General features: G+C 37.8%; 1 non-coding gene across 1 annotated transcript; it reads left to right on the forward strand.

Moving 5' to 3' along the window:
• Positions 1 to 6,219: 6,219 nt before the first annotated feature.
• TRNAR-UCU (transfer RNA arginine (anticodon UCU)) lies at positions 6,220 to 6,291 on the forward strand. The gene has a single exon. It is a non-coding gene; the product is annotated as a tRNA-Arg (tRNA).
• The last annotated feature ends 6,707 nt before the right edge of the window (positions 6,292 to 12,998 follow it).

Here is a 12,998-nt window from a genome sequence, read left to right on the forward strand (position 1 = left end):
CGTATGAGGTAGGAAACTCTCAAGTACGGTTCTAAGGGAAGGAACTTCCTATTCCGACCGAGGAGAACAGGCCATTCTACAGGGTGATTCGGAAATTGCGGAAGCTTGGTTTGATCAAGCTGCTGAATATTGGAAACAAGCTATAGCGCTTACTCCGGGAAATTATATTGAAGCACAGAACTGGTTGAAGATTACGAAGCGCTTTGAATTTGAATAAGACCATGCTCCTTCTTTTTCATAAAATGGGTGGTTTGGTTGTTGATCCATTAATCAAATAAATTAGGTCGTAAGATCGAATCAAGAATTTCATTATATCCATTTCTTATACCTTCTATTTTATATGATATTTCATAAGAATAAACCATAGGGATAGGGTCTAGAATAGAAGTAATAAAGTGAATAAAAAGAGGGGGCAATCTAAATATTGCTAATATATTAGGACCATCTTATTAATAATTCTAATGAGTTATCTTGGAATTTAGAATCAAATAAAAAACCCTATATTATGCTCAAGGAAAGTAGATATAGATAGGAGCTTATGCCCTCAAAAAAAATACACTAGTTTCTTAAATTAAAAATAAAAAAGATTTTTTTCTTACGTCGAGAAATATTTGTTTTTCAAGATAAACAATGTCCGTTAGGCACCTAATCTTTATGTCATAATAGACCCGAACACTTGCCTCGGATTGACTTCAATATATAATTGCTCCAGTGAATAACTAAAAAAAAAATAGAAGGATGGTAGATAGTAAAGAAAAGAACTAATCACAATATCTATCTTTCAAAATCTATCTTTCAAAATCTATCTTTCAAAATATATATCTTTCAAAGATTCACTAAAAAGACAGTTGGCGGGTCTCTTTGTATGTCTTGTCCGGAAAGAGGAGGACTTAATGATTATTCGTTCGCCGGAACCAGAAGTAAAAATTGTTGTGGATAGGGATCCTGTAAAAACATCTTTTGAGGAATGGGCCAGACCCGGCCATTTCTCAAGAACACTAGCTAAGGGCCCTGATACTACCACTTGGATCTGGAACCTACATGCTGATGCTCACGATTTCGATAGTCATACTGGTGATTTGGAGGAGATTTCTCGAAAAGTCTTTAGTGCTCATTTCGGGCAACTTTCCATTATCTTTCTTTGGTTGAGTGGCATGTACTTTCATGGCGCCCGTTTTTCCAATTATGAAGCATGGCTAAGTGATCCTACTCACATTGGACCCAGTGCTCAGGTAGTTTGGCCTATAGTAGGGCAAGAAATATTGAATGGTGATGTAGGCGGGGGTTTCCGAGGAATCCAAATAACCTCTGGTTTTTTTCAGCTTTGGCGAGCATCTGGAATAACTAGTGAATTACAACTCTATTGTACTGCAATTGGTGCATTGATTTTTGCAGCGTTAATGCTTTTTGCTGGTTGGTTCCATTATCACAAAGCCGCTCCCAAATTGGCCTGGTTCCAAGATGTAGAATCCATGTTGAATCACCACTTAGCGGGATTATTAGGACTTGGGTCTCTTTCTTGGGCGGGGCACCAAATTCATGTATCTTTACCAATTAACCAATTTCTTGACGCTGGGGTGGATCCTAAAGAGATACCACTTCCTCATGAATTTATCTTGAATCGGGACCTTTTGGCTCAACTTTATCCTAGTTTTGCCGAAGGAGCAACCCCTTTTTTCACTTTAAATTGGTCCAAATACGCAGAATTTCTGACTTTTCGCGGAGGACTAGATCCAGTAACCGGTGGTCTCTGGCTGACCGATATTGCGCACCATCATTTAGCTATTGCTATTCTTTTCCTAATCGCAGGTCATATGTATAGGACCAATTGGGGTATTGGCCATGGACTTAAAGATATTTTGGAGGCTCACAAGGGCCCATTTACAGGACAAGGCCATAAGGGTCTTTATGAAATCTTAACAACGTCATGGCATGCTCAATTATCTCTTAACCTAGCTATGCTAGGCTCTACAACCATTGTTGTAGCTCATCATATGTATTCTATGCCTCCCTATCCATACCTAGCTACTGACTATGGTACACAACTTTCCTTGTTCACACACCACATGTGGATTGGCGGATTTCTAATAGTCGGTGCTGCTGCACATGCAGCAATTTTTATGGTAAGAGACTATGATCCAACTACTCGATACAACGATCTATTAGATCGCGTCCTTAGACACCGCGATGCAATCATATCCCACCTTAACTGGGTATGTATATTTCTAGGTTTTCACAGTTTTGGCTTGTACATTCATAATGATACCATGAGTGCTTTAGGCCGTCCACAAGATATGTTTTCGGATACTGCCATACAATTACAACCTATCTTTGCTCAATGGGTACAAAATATCCATGCTACTGCGCCTGGCGTAACAGCTCCTGGTGCAACAACAAGTACTAGCTTAACGTGGGGAGGCGGCGAGTTAGTAGCAGTAGGTGGCAAAGTGGCTTTGTTACCTATTCCATTAGGAACCGCAGATTTTTTAGTCCATCACATTCATGCATTTACCATACATGTGACTGTATTAATACTTTTGAAAGGTGTTTTATTTGCTCGGAGTTCCCGTTTGATACCCGATAAAGCAAATCTAGGTTTTCGCTTTCCTTGCGATGGGCCTGGCCGAGGGGGAACATGTCAAGTATCCGCCTGGGATCATGTTTTCTTAGGTTTATTCTGGATGTACAATGCAATTTCGGTAGTCATTTTCCATTTCAGTTGGAAAATGCAGTCGGATGTTTGGGGTACTATAAGTGATCAAGGGGTGGTAACTCATATTACAGGGGGAAACTTTGCACAGAGTTCCATTACGATTAATGGGTGGCTTCGAGATTTCTTGTGGGCACAGGCATCGCAAGTCATTCAGTCTTATGGTTCTTCATTATCTGCATATGGTCTTTTTTTCTTAGGTGCTCATTTTGTCTGGGCCTTCAGTTTAATGTTTTTATTCAGCGGCCGTGGTTATTGGCAAGAACTCATTGAATCTATCGTTTGGGCTCATAACAAATTAAAAGTTGCTCCTGCTACTCAGCCTAGAGCCTTGAGCATTATACAAGGACGCGCTGTAGGAGTAACCCATTACCTTCTGGGTGGAATTGCCACGACATGGGCATTCTTCTTAGCGAGAATTATTGCAGTAGGATAGTGGCTAGGAGGATTTGAAAGGCATTATGGAATTAAGATTTCCCAGGTTTAGCCAAGGCTTAGCTCAGGACCCCACTACTCGTCGTATTTGGTTTGGTATTGCTACCGCACATGATTTCGAAAGTCATGATGATATTACTGAAGAACGTCTTTATCAGAACATTTTTGCTTCTCACTTTGGGCAATTAGCAATAATCTTTCTATGGACGTCCGGAAATCTGTTTCATGTAGCTTGGCAAGGAAATTTTGAATCATGGATACAGGATCCTTTACACGTAAGACCTATTGCTCATGCGATTTGGGATCCTCATTTTGGTCAACCCGCTGTGGAAGCCTTTACTCGAGGAGGTGCTGCTGGTCCAGTGAATATTGCTTATTCTGGAGTTTATCAGTGGTGGTATACAATAGGATTACGCACCAATGAGGATCTTTATACTGGAGCTCTTTTTCTATTATTTCTTTCTACGCTGTCCTTAATAGCGGGTTGGTTACATCTACAACCCAAATGGAAACCAAGCCTTTCGTGGTTCAAAAACGCGGAATCTCGTCTCAATCATCATTTGTCAGGACTTTTCGGGGTAAGTTCTTTGGCTTGGACAGGACATTTAGTTCATGTTGCTATTCCCGCATCCAGGGGGGAGTACGTTCGATGGAATAATTTCTTAGATGTATTACCCTATCCCCAGGGGTTGGGACCCCTTTTGACGGGTCAATGGAATCTTTATGCCCAAAACCCTGATTCGAGTAATCATTTATTTGGTACCGCTCAAGGAGCGGGAACTGCCATTCTAACTCTTCTTGGGGGATTCCATCCACAAACACAAAGTTTGTGGCTGACCGATATGGCTCACCATCATTTAGCTATTGCATTTATTTTTCTCATTGCCGGTCACATGTATCGAACTAACTTCGGAATTGGGCACAGTATTAAAGATCTTTTAGAAGCGCATACTCCTCCGGGGGGTCGATTAGGGCGTGGGCATAAGGGCCTTTATGACACAATCAACAATTCGATTCATTTTCAGTTAGGTCTTGCTCTAGCTTCTTTAGGGGTTATTACTTCCTTAGTAGCTCAACATATGTACTCTTTACCTCCTTATGCATTCATAGCACAAGACTTTACTACTCAAGCTGCTTTATATACTCATCACCAATATATTGCAGGGTTCATCATGACAGGGGCTTTTGCTCATGGAGCTATTTTTTTCATTAGGGATTACAATCCGGAACAGAATGAGGATAATGTATTGGCAAGAATGTTAGACCATAAAGAAGCTATCATATCTCATTTAAGTTGGGCTAGCCTCTTTCTAGGATTCCATACCTTGGGCCTTTATGTTCATAACGACGTCATGCTTGCTTTTGGTACTCCAGAAAAGCAAATCTTGATCGAACCTATATTTGCCCAATGGATACAATCTGCTCATGGCAAGACGACATATGGGTTCGATATACTCTTATCTTCAACGAATGGCCCCGCTTTCAATGCGGGTCGAAGCCTATGGTTGCCCGGATGGTTGAATGCTGTTAATGAGAATAGTAATTCGCTTTTCTTAACAATAGGACCTGGGGATTTCTTGGTTCATCATGCTATTGCTCTAGGTTTGCATACAACTACATTGATTTTAGTAAAGGGCGCTTTAGATGCACGCGGTTCCAAATTAATGCCAGATAAAAAGGATTTTGGATATAGTTTTCCTTGTGACGGCCCAGGGCGCGGCGGTACTTGTGATATTTCTGCTTGGGACGCATTTTATTTGGCAGTTTTCTGGATGTTAAATACCATTGGGTGGGTTACTTTTTATTGGCATTGGAAACATATCACATTATGGCAGGGCAACGTTTCACAATTTAATGAATCCTCCACTTATTTGATGGGATGGTTAAGAGATTACCTATGGTTAAACTCTTCACAACTTATCAATGGATATAATCCTTTTGGGATGAATAGTTTATCGGTATGGGCGTGGATGTTCTTATTTGGACATCTTGTTTGGGCTACTGGATTTATGTTCTTAATTTCCTGGCGGGGGTATTGGCAGGAATTAATTGAGACTTTAGCATGGGCTCATGAACGCACACCTTTAGCTAATTTAATTCGCTGGAGAGATAAGCCCGTGGCTCTTTCCATTGTGCAAGCAAGATTGGTTGGATTAGCTCACTTTTCCGTGGGTTATATATTCACTTATGCAGCTTTCTTGATTGCCTCAACATCAGGCAAGTTTGGTTAATTTAGTTTGTTTTTTTGTACTGTATCAGCACCTAGTTCATTACTCTTGATAGAGAGGGAGGATCTGCCTTTTTAGATTTCTTTTTCTATTTATTTTTCCATCTAGGATTAGAACCGTATACTTGGTAATAATAGCAACGACACATTATGGCAAAAAAAAGTTTGATTCAGAGGGAGAAGAAGCGGCAGAAATTAGAACAGAAATATCATTTGATTCGTCAATCTTTAAAAAAAAAGATAAGAAGCAAAGTTTCTCCCTTGAGTTTGAGTGAAAAAACGAAAATGCGAGAAAAATTGCAATCCCTACCGCGTAATAGTGCACCTACACGCCTTCATCGACGTTGTTTTTTGACCGGAAGACCTAGAGCTAACTATCGACATTTTGGGCTATCCGGACACGTACTTCGAGAAATGGTTTATGAATGTTTGTTACCGGGTGCAACAAGATCCAGTTGGTAAGGATAAAATACCCTTTCGTATTTGTATGGATTTCTGGAATTGATAATCATAGAGGAGCCCTCTTTACCATTCTGTATAAATGGACTATTCTATTTGTATAGATATTGGTAGAGGGGCGTATCCAACCCTCTTTTATCCACTAGTTACCCCTCTTTAGTTTAAGAGTATAGAGCAGTTTGGTAGCTCATAAGGCTCATAACCTTGGGGTTGCGGGTTCGATTCCCACTACCGCCTCCATACTCCTTCTTTATGATATATGCATGATATAATATATACATCATGCATTTGTATCTGGATTTTTTGATTTCCTAAAAGAGTTTTGGTCTAACAGTTTTTTCTCGGAAGAAGCAAAAAAATAAAAGAAAGAATAAAATATGAAAGAAAAGCGTCCATTGTCTAATGGATAGGACAGAGGTCTTCTAAACCTTTGGTATAGGTTCAAATCCTATTGGACGCAATCTTATTTCTATCTATTCTTTAAATAACTATACTAAACTAAAAACAAAGAAAACTTTTTTGCATGATTCAAATGAAAAAGCTTTCTCAACGATTCCTATTCTACTAACAAGAGTAGACATGCAAAATTTATTTGTTACTGAAGAGAAAACCGTTCCAGCTGTTCCTGAATAGCTTCCTTCAAAAGGATTTCCGCTTGCTCGGTGAATGTCTTGCTAGAAGATATAATTTCTTGGAATTGAGGTTTAGTATCTTTTAGATGTTTACGTAACTCATCCAGAAATTTATTTACCTGTTCAATTTCTAACGAATCAAGATATCCTCTTGTTCCGGTATAAATAGTAGCTATCTGCTCTTCCACTGGGAGAGGATTTGCCTGGGATTGTTTAAGCAATTCCCTTAATCGTCGACCCCTTGCCAATTGATTCTGACTTGTTTTATCGAGAGCAGAGGCGAATTGTGCAAAGGCTTGTAACTCTGCGAATTGCGCTAGTTCCAATTTTGATTTGCCAGCTACTTGTTTCATGGCTTTAATTTGAGCCGCGGATCCTACTCTGGAAACAGAAATACCCACATTAATAGCGGGTCGAATTCCGGCATTGAATAGATCCGCAGATAAGAATATTTGTCCATCTGTAATGGAGATTACATTAGTAGGAATATAGGCGGAAACGTCTCCAGATTGAGTCTCAACTATTGGTAAAGCGGTCATACTTCCTTCGCCTAAAAGAGAATTTAATTTAGCGGCTCTTTCTAAAAGGCGTGAATGCAAATAAAAAACATCCCCTGGATAAGCCTCACGTCCGGGAGGTCTTCTTAATAGAAGGGACATTTGGCGATAAGCTTGTGCCTGTTTGGAGAGATCATCATAAATTATTAAAGTATGCCGTTCGCGGTACATAAAATACTCAGCCAGGGCTGCTCCCGTATAAGGAGCGAGGTATTGTAATGTAGCAGGTGAATCCGCCATTTCAGCTACTACAATAGTGTATTCCATGGCCCCCTCCTCATGGAAAGTAGTTACTACTTGAGCTACGGAGGATGCTCTTTGACCGATAGCTACATAAACACATATTACACCTTGCCCTTTTTGATTGAGAATTGTATCTGTGGCTACTGCTGTTTTGCCAGTCTGTCTGTCCCCAATAATTAACTCTCGCTGACCGCGCCCTATAGGGATCATCGAATCGATAGCAATAAGCCCTGTTTGAAGAGGTTCGTATACGGAACGCCTGGAAATTATACTTGGAGCAGGAGATTCAATTAAGCGAGATTCGGAAGCTATAATTTCGCCTTTCCCATCAATAGGTTTAGCCAGAGCATTTACAACACGACCCAAGTAAGCCTCACTCACGGGTATCTGAGCAATTCTTCCTGTTGCTTTTACAAAACTTCCCTCTTGTATCATCAACCCATCGCCCATTAATACAATCCCAACATTTTTGGATTCCAAATTCAGAGCAATACCCCTAGTACCTTCTGCAAATTCGACTAATTCACCTGACATTATTTCACCAAGACCTATAATACGAGCAATCCCATCCCCCACTTGAACTACGCGACCTATATTCTCAATCCCTACTTTCCTATTATATTGTTCAATACGTTCGCGGAGAATTTTATGAATTTCGTCGACTCGAAGGGTTGCCATTAGTGTTTCTTGACTCTTTTTTCGGAAGCAAGGGGAAAAATAATGCCTAAATTCTAAACGAAAGTAGAAGTTCAAGGCCTAATTAATTTAATTATTTCTTCCATTCCAGGGACCCGAGAATGCCAATATTAGCACGAATCGTACGGAAATGTAACTCGGTATTCAAACAACTATTCAGAGTTCCTAGAGCTCCTTGTACGGCCTGTTGGAAAACCCGCTGTCGGACCTGATTCATTGCCCTTTGTTTTTCAAAATAAAGGGTTTCGTTTTTAGACTTTTCCAATTGTTCCAAACTAATAGAAGTAGCATTAATCAAATTTGCTTTTTCTCGTTCTATCTCAGAGTATCCATTCATTCGATACTCATCCGCTTCTAGTTCGACTTTCTGTAATCGAATCCGAGCTTTTTCGAGTTGCTCAATGGTCCCTCTACGCAATTCTTCTGAATTTCGAATAGTACTCAAGATCCTCTGTTTTCGATTATCTAATAAATCTTTTAATGAAAGTAGATTATTTTGTAAGTTTACAACTTTTATGATCTCTTCCCGAACCAAACATGAATCTTTCGATTCATTTGGCTCTCACGCTCCTTTTTTTTTTTCTATAGCTATTTCCATATCTTTTTTTTAAGTAATGAGCCTATCCTCTATCTTCTTTTTTATGTTTATATTTCAATATACCGAAACCTATATAAGACTAGATAAATATTAAGAGGACTCTTCCGCCTAGATAAAAATATATCATGGTCAGCAAAGTTGTTTCTTTATTTTTATTTGCCCTCTAGTTAATAATTTCAATTTCATTAAGAAAAACTAACTAAATAAATGGAAAATGAAAATTAATAGAATTCTTTTTTATTTTTTTTTTCTTCAAATCCAAAAAATTTCTCTTTTTTATACATAGGTCGTCGATTCGGCATTGGTTAAAAAAGGGCAGGGTGCCCCCTTTTTTTTCTAGTAAATAGTTCAAACCATTTTATCGATATGAGTGTTCTATATCAGATAAATTTTACATTAGCTATTTCCCGTTTAAATTGGTACTAATACTAATATAGTTGTAGAAAGAGTACCTCTTTTTGCCTGGACTTCAAGCAGTTTAGCTTTAACCGTGTTAATGGTCTCACATTCTTGGTTTATAGAGAATCAAAGTTGATTTACCAATGAGTCGCGAAATGCTATGGTTCTTCCATATGATTTCTGAATTTATTCAGAAGTAATTCGTCGAGATCGTGCACCCTTTTCTTATTTATCCGAAAAATACTAAAAAATATTATAAAGTGCAGCCGGATAGATCCAATCTATTCTTGAAATAGACAACTCGCACACACTCCCTTTCCAAAAAAAATCAAAACACCAACCACTACAGTTAGATTTATTAGATTTGTTGCTAAAATATCGGTATTAAGCCCGAAACTGCCAGCGGATGGCCAGTGAGCTAAAAAAACGAAAGAATGGGTTACATTTTTCATATGCTCTCCTCTTATAGATAGGACGAACAAAGAACAAAGTTTTTCGATCACTTACTTCGCTCGCCCTTTTTTGATCGGTTTTTTTTAATGCAAATAGATTCAATCTAGTAATTTCTTTTAGATTAAGTCTTACGTCTTGTTTGACCGGTGAAAGACTTCCTTTGTTGAAATGTTCTGTTCCCAAAATTCCTAAAATAAAAGGAAAAAACTTTCCACTTTCCTAAACTAAGGACGGGAAATAAGAAGGTGAGCATATCTTCTAAATTAATAATACTCAACTCAGCCCTTCCTAGAATGGGGTATTATCTGTCCCGATAAATAGATAATTCCAGGAGTAATAAATAGGAGTAAATTAAATAAAGTATTGATATAATTGGAATTGTGGAAGCAAATACCAATTTACTAAAAAAAGAAAAAAGTATCTAATCGAAATCGAAAGAATTTTTTTTTTAAGATTAAACAAAAGGGTTCGCAAATAAAAGCGCTAGTGCCACAACTAGTCCATAAATTGTTAAAGCTTCCATAAAAGCTAGACTAAGCAATAAAGTACCTCGTATTTTACCTTCTGCTTCTGGCTGTCTCGCAATACCTTCTACAGCTTGTCCTGCAGCAGTACCTTGACCAACTCCAGGTCCAATAGAAGCAAGCCCTACGGCCAATCCAGCAGCAATAACAGAAGCAGCAGCAATTAGTGGATTCATGGTGAGTAGTTCCTCGTGTCAAAAAAAAGAAATGGTTAAGGATACAATCAACCAATAAATTCTTACTTCTAAGCTCTATTGGGGAGAAGTAAAGTAACTAAAAAGTACAAATTGAAATCAAATTGAAATGATAATGTGAATTGTCCGAACTACATAGAAGGGAATTCCATATCCATATATCGGATTAGATAATGAATCTAACCTAGGAATATATAATATAATATCCTATATATATACATTTGTTTCTTCTATTTTGTTTGCATATTTTCTCATTTTCTATTGAATCGGATTCTAAAATCATTGCTTAAAGTGGAAACCTGCATAAAAGAGGACTCCACTTATAGACATTAAGGATATTATAGTATAGATCTAGCCTGACTCCACCCTCCTTAATGCATATATACTTTGAAAATTCCATAATATAGTCTATTCTATTCTCTCTCCTACAACTCTAGGCTATATATTCATACGCATTTCTAACTATTTTTTTGCAACCAAGCAGATTATCTGGAACCATGCATGAATTGAGCTAAGCTGCAAAAAAAAAAAATACTATTTCCAAAAAGAGTCAATTCAATGATGACCCTCCATGGATTCACCTATATAGGCTGCGGCTAATGTTGCAAAAATAAGAGCTTGAATACCGCTTGTAAATAATCCAAGAAACATGACCGGTATAGGGATTACTAAGGGGACTAAAGAAACAAGAACAACAACGACTAATTCATCCGCCAATATATTCCCGAAAAGTCGAAAGCTAAGCGATAATGGTTTTGTGAAATCTTCTAGGATGTTAATTGGTAAAAGGATTGGAGTTGGTTTAATATATTTCTCGAAATAGCTCAATCCTTTTTTGCTAAGACCAGCATAAAAATATGCCGCTGACGTGAGTAAAGCTAAAGCAACAGTAGTATTTATATCATTCGTGGGCGCTGCTAATTCCCCATGGGGTAACTCTATAATTTTCCAAGGTAAAAGAGCACCCGACCAATTCGAAACAAAAATAAAAAGGAACATAGTTCCAATAAAGGGAACCCAGGGACCATATTCTTCTCCAATCTGAGTTTTGCTCAAGTCTCGAATAAACTCAAGGACATATTCAAAAAAATTCTGACCGTCGGTCGGGATGGTTTGTGGATTCCGAACAGCTATGACAACTGAACCTAGCAAGATAGTAATTACGACCCAAGAAGTGATGAGTACTTGGGCATGAATTTGGAAACCTCCTATTTGCCAATAGAAGTGTTGGCCTACTTCTACACCCGATATATCGTATAACCCCTTGAGTGTTTTAATGGAACAAGGTATAATATTCATATTGTCCTCTGATAAAAATTGAACTTCAAAAAAGGAATTCTTTTGATTCAACCATCTCTTTCTCAACTCAGCAACTTGAAGTATTAATCTTATATTTAGGATACCAAGAAAGCACATCAGATCATAATATATATCAATACCCTCTAATATATATCAATATTCCCCTTCTTTTTTCTATGCAAAAAAAATTCTATGCAAAAAAAAAGATATAGTAAAGTAAGTGATTCCATAAATTTACGCAGTTGCCCAAGAATTCACTATATATTCTTAATCAACGATTTCTTATATAGAGAGAACGGCCCTCACAAATTGAAAATACTAATTTGTTAAGAATCAATCGAATTGAAGTCATAGTGTCATCGTTGGCTGGAATCGATATATTCGCGAGATCCGGGTCACAATTTGTATCGACTAAAGAAATAGTAGGAATCCCCAAAATGGCACATTCCCGAAGAGCTATATACTCTTTTTGCTGATCAAGGACGATCACAATGTCTGGCAATCTCGTCATATATTTGATCCCGCCGAGATACCTTTGCAAAGTAGATAATTTTCTCTTCAAGATTGCCACATCTCTTTTTGGGAGATGGTGGAATTTTCCCATTTTTTCTTCTGCTCTTAAGTCTCTAAATTGAGAAAGTCTAGTTTTCGTAATCGACCAATTCGTTAACATACCACTGAACCACTTTTTATTAACATAATGACAACGAGCCCTTATTGCAGCTGATGCTACTAAATCTGTTGCTCTTTTTTTGGTACCAACAATTAAGAAACTTTTTCCCTGACTTGCTGCATCAAAAACTAAATCACAAGCTTCTGATAAAAAACGAGCCGTTCTAGCGAGATTTATAATATGAGTACCTTTACGCTTTGCCGAAATGTAAGGGGCCATTTTAGGATTCCATTTCTTAATACCATGACCAAAATGAACTCCTGCTTCTATCATCTCTTTCAAATTAATGTTCCAATATCTTCTTGTCATTTTTTCCACACTTCCTTTTTTTTTAATCCTACCATTCCATTACGGAATTTAGTTCTTTTTGAAGATTAAGAAAGATCCGAAATAGCTTGAAATAAATAATAATTGTTCCGAGAGAACCTTGTACTAAGATAAGAGTTGGCCATTGATACATGGTATAAACATAACCACCTTAATGAATTAACTGACTTGTTTTACTTATTAAAATAAAAATCTTAAAAATCTAAAATTTGACCTGTTAGTGTTCTAAGTTCAAAAGTCTAGTAAAGTAAAAAATATTTTTATGGGGGTTCTTATGTCTCATAAAAATTGTTTGTTACGTCAGAATCTGAAGAAACTAATTCTGTATGGAGAAACAAAAAATCTCTCATTTCCGACGCGAATAGATTTTTTTTTTTTATTTCGAAATAAAGGTTCTTGTCTTGTGGGGAACGATGCACAAATTTTTGGAATCCGGTACCAACAGGTATAATCCCCCCCAGAACTACGTTTTCTTTCAAGCCTTTCAACCAATCAATGCGACCTCGTAGGGCAGCTTTTGCTAAAACTCGAGCAGTTTCTTGAAAACTTGCTTCAGATATGAAACTTTGGGT

This window comes from Triticum urartu, unplaced genomic scaffold (assembly GCF_056163025.1).
Source record: "Triticum urartu cultivar PI428250 unplaced genomic scaffold, HENAU_Tu73 scaffold2, whole genome shotgun sequence".
Lineage (NCBI taxonomy): Eukaryota > Viridiplantae > Streptophyta > Magnoliopsida > Poales > Poaceae > Triticum > Triticum urartu.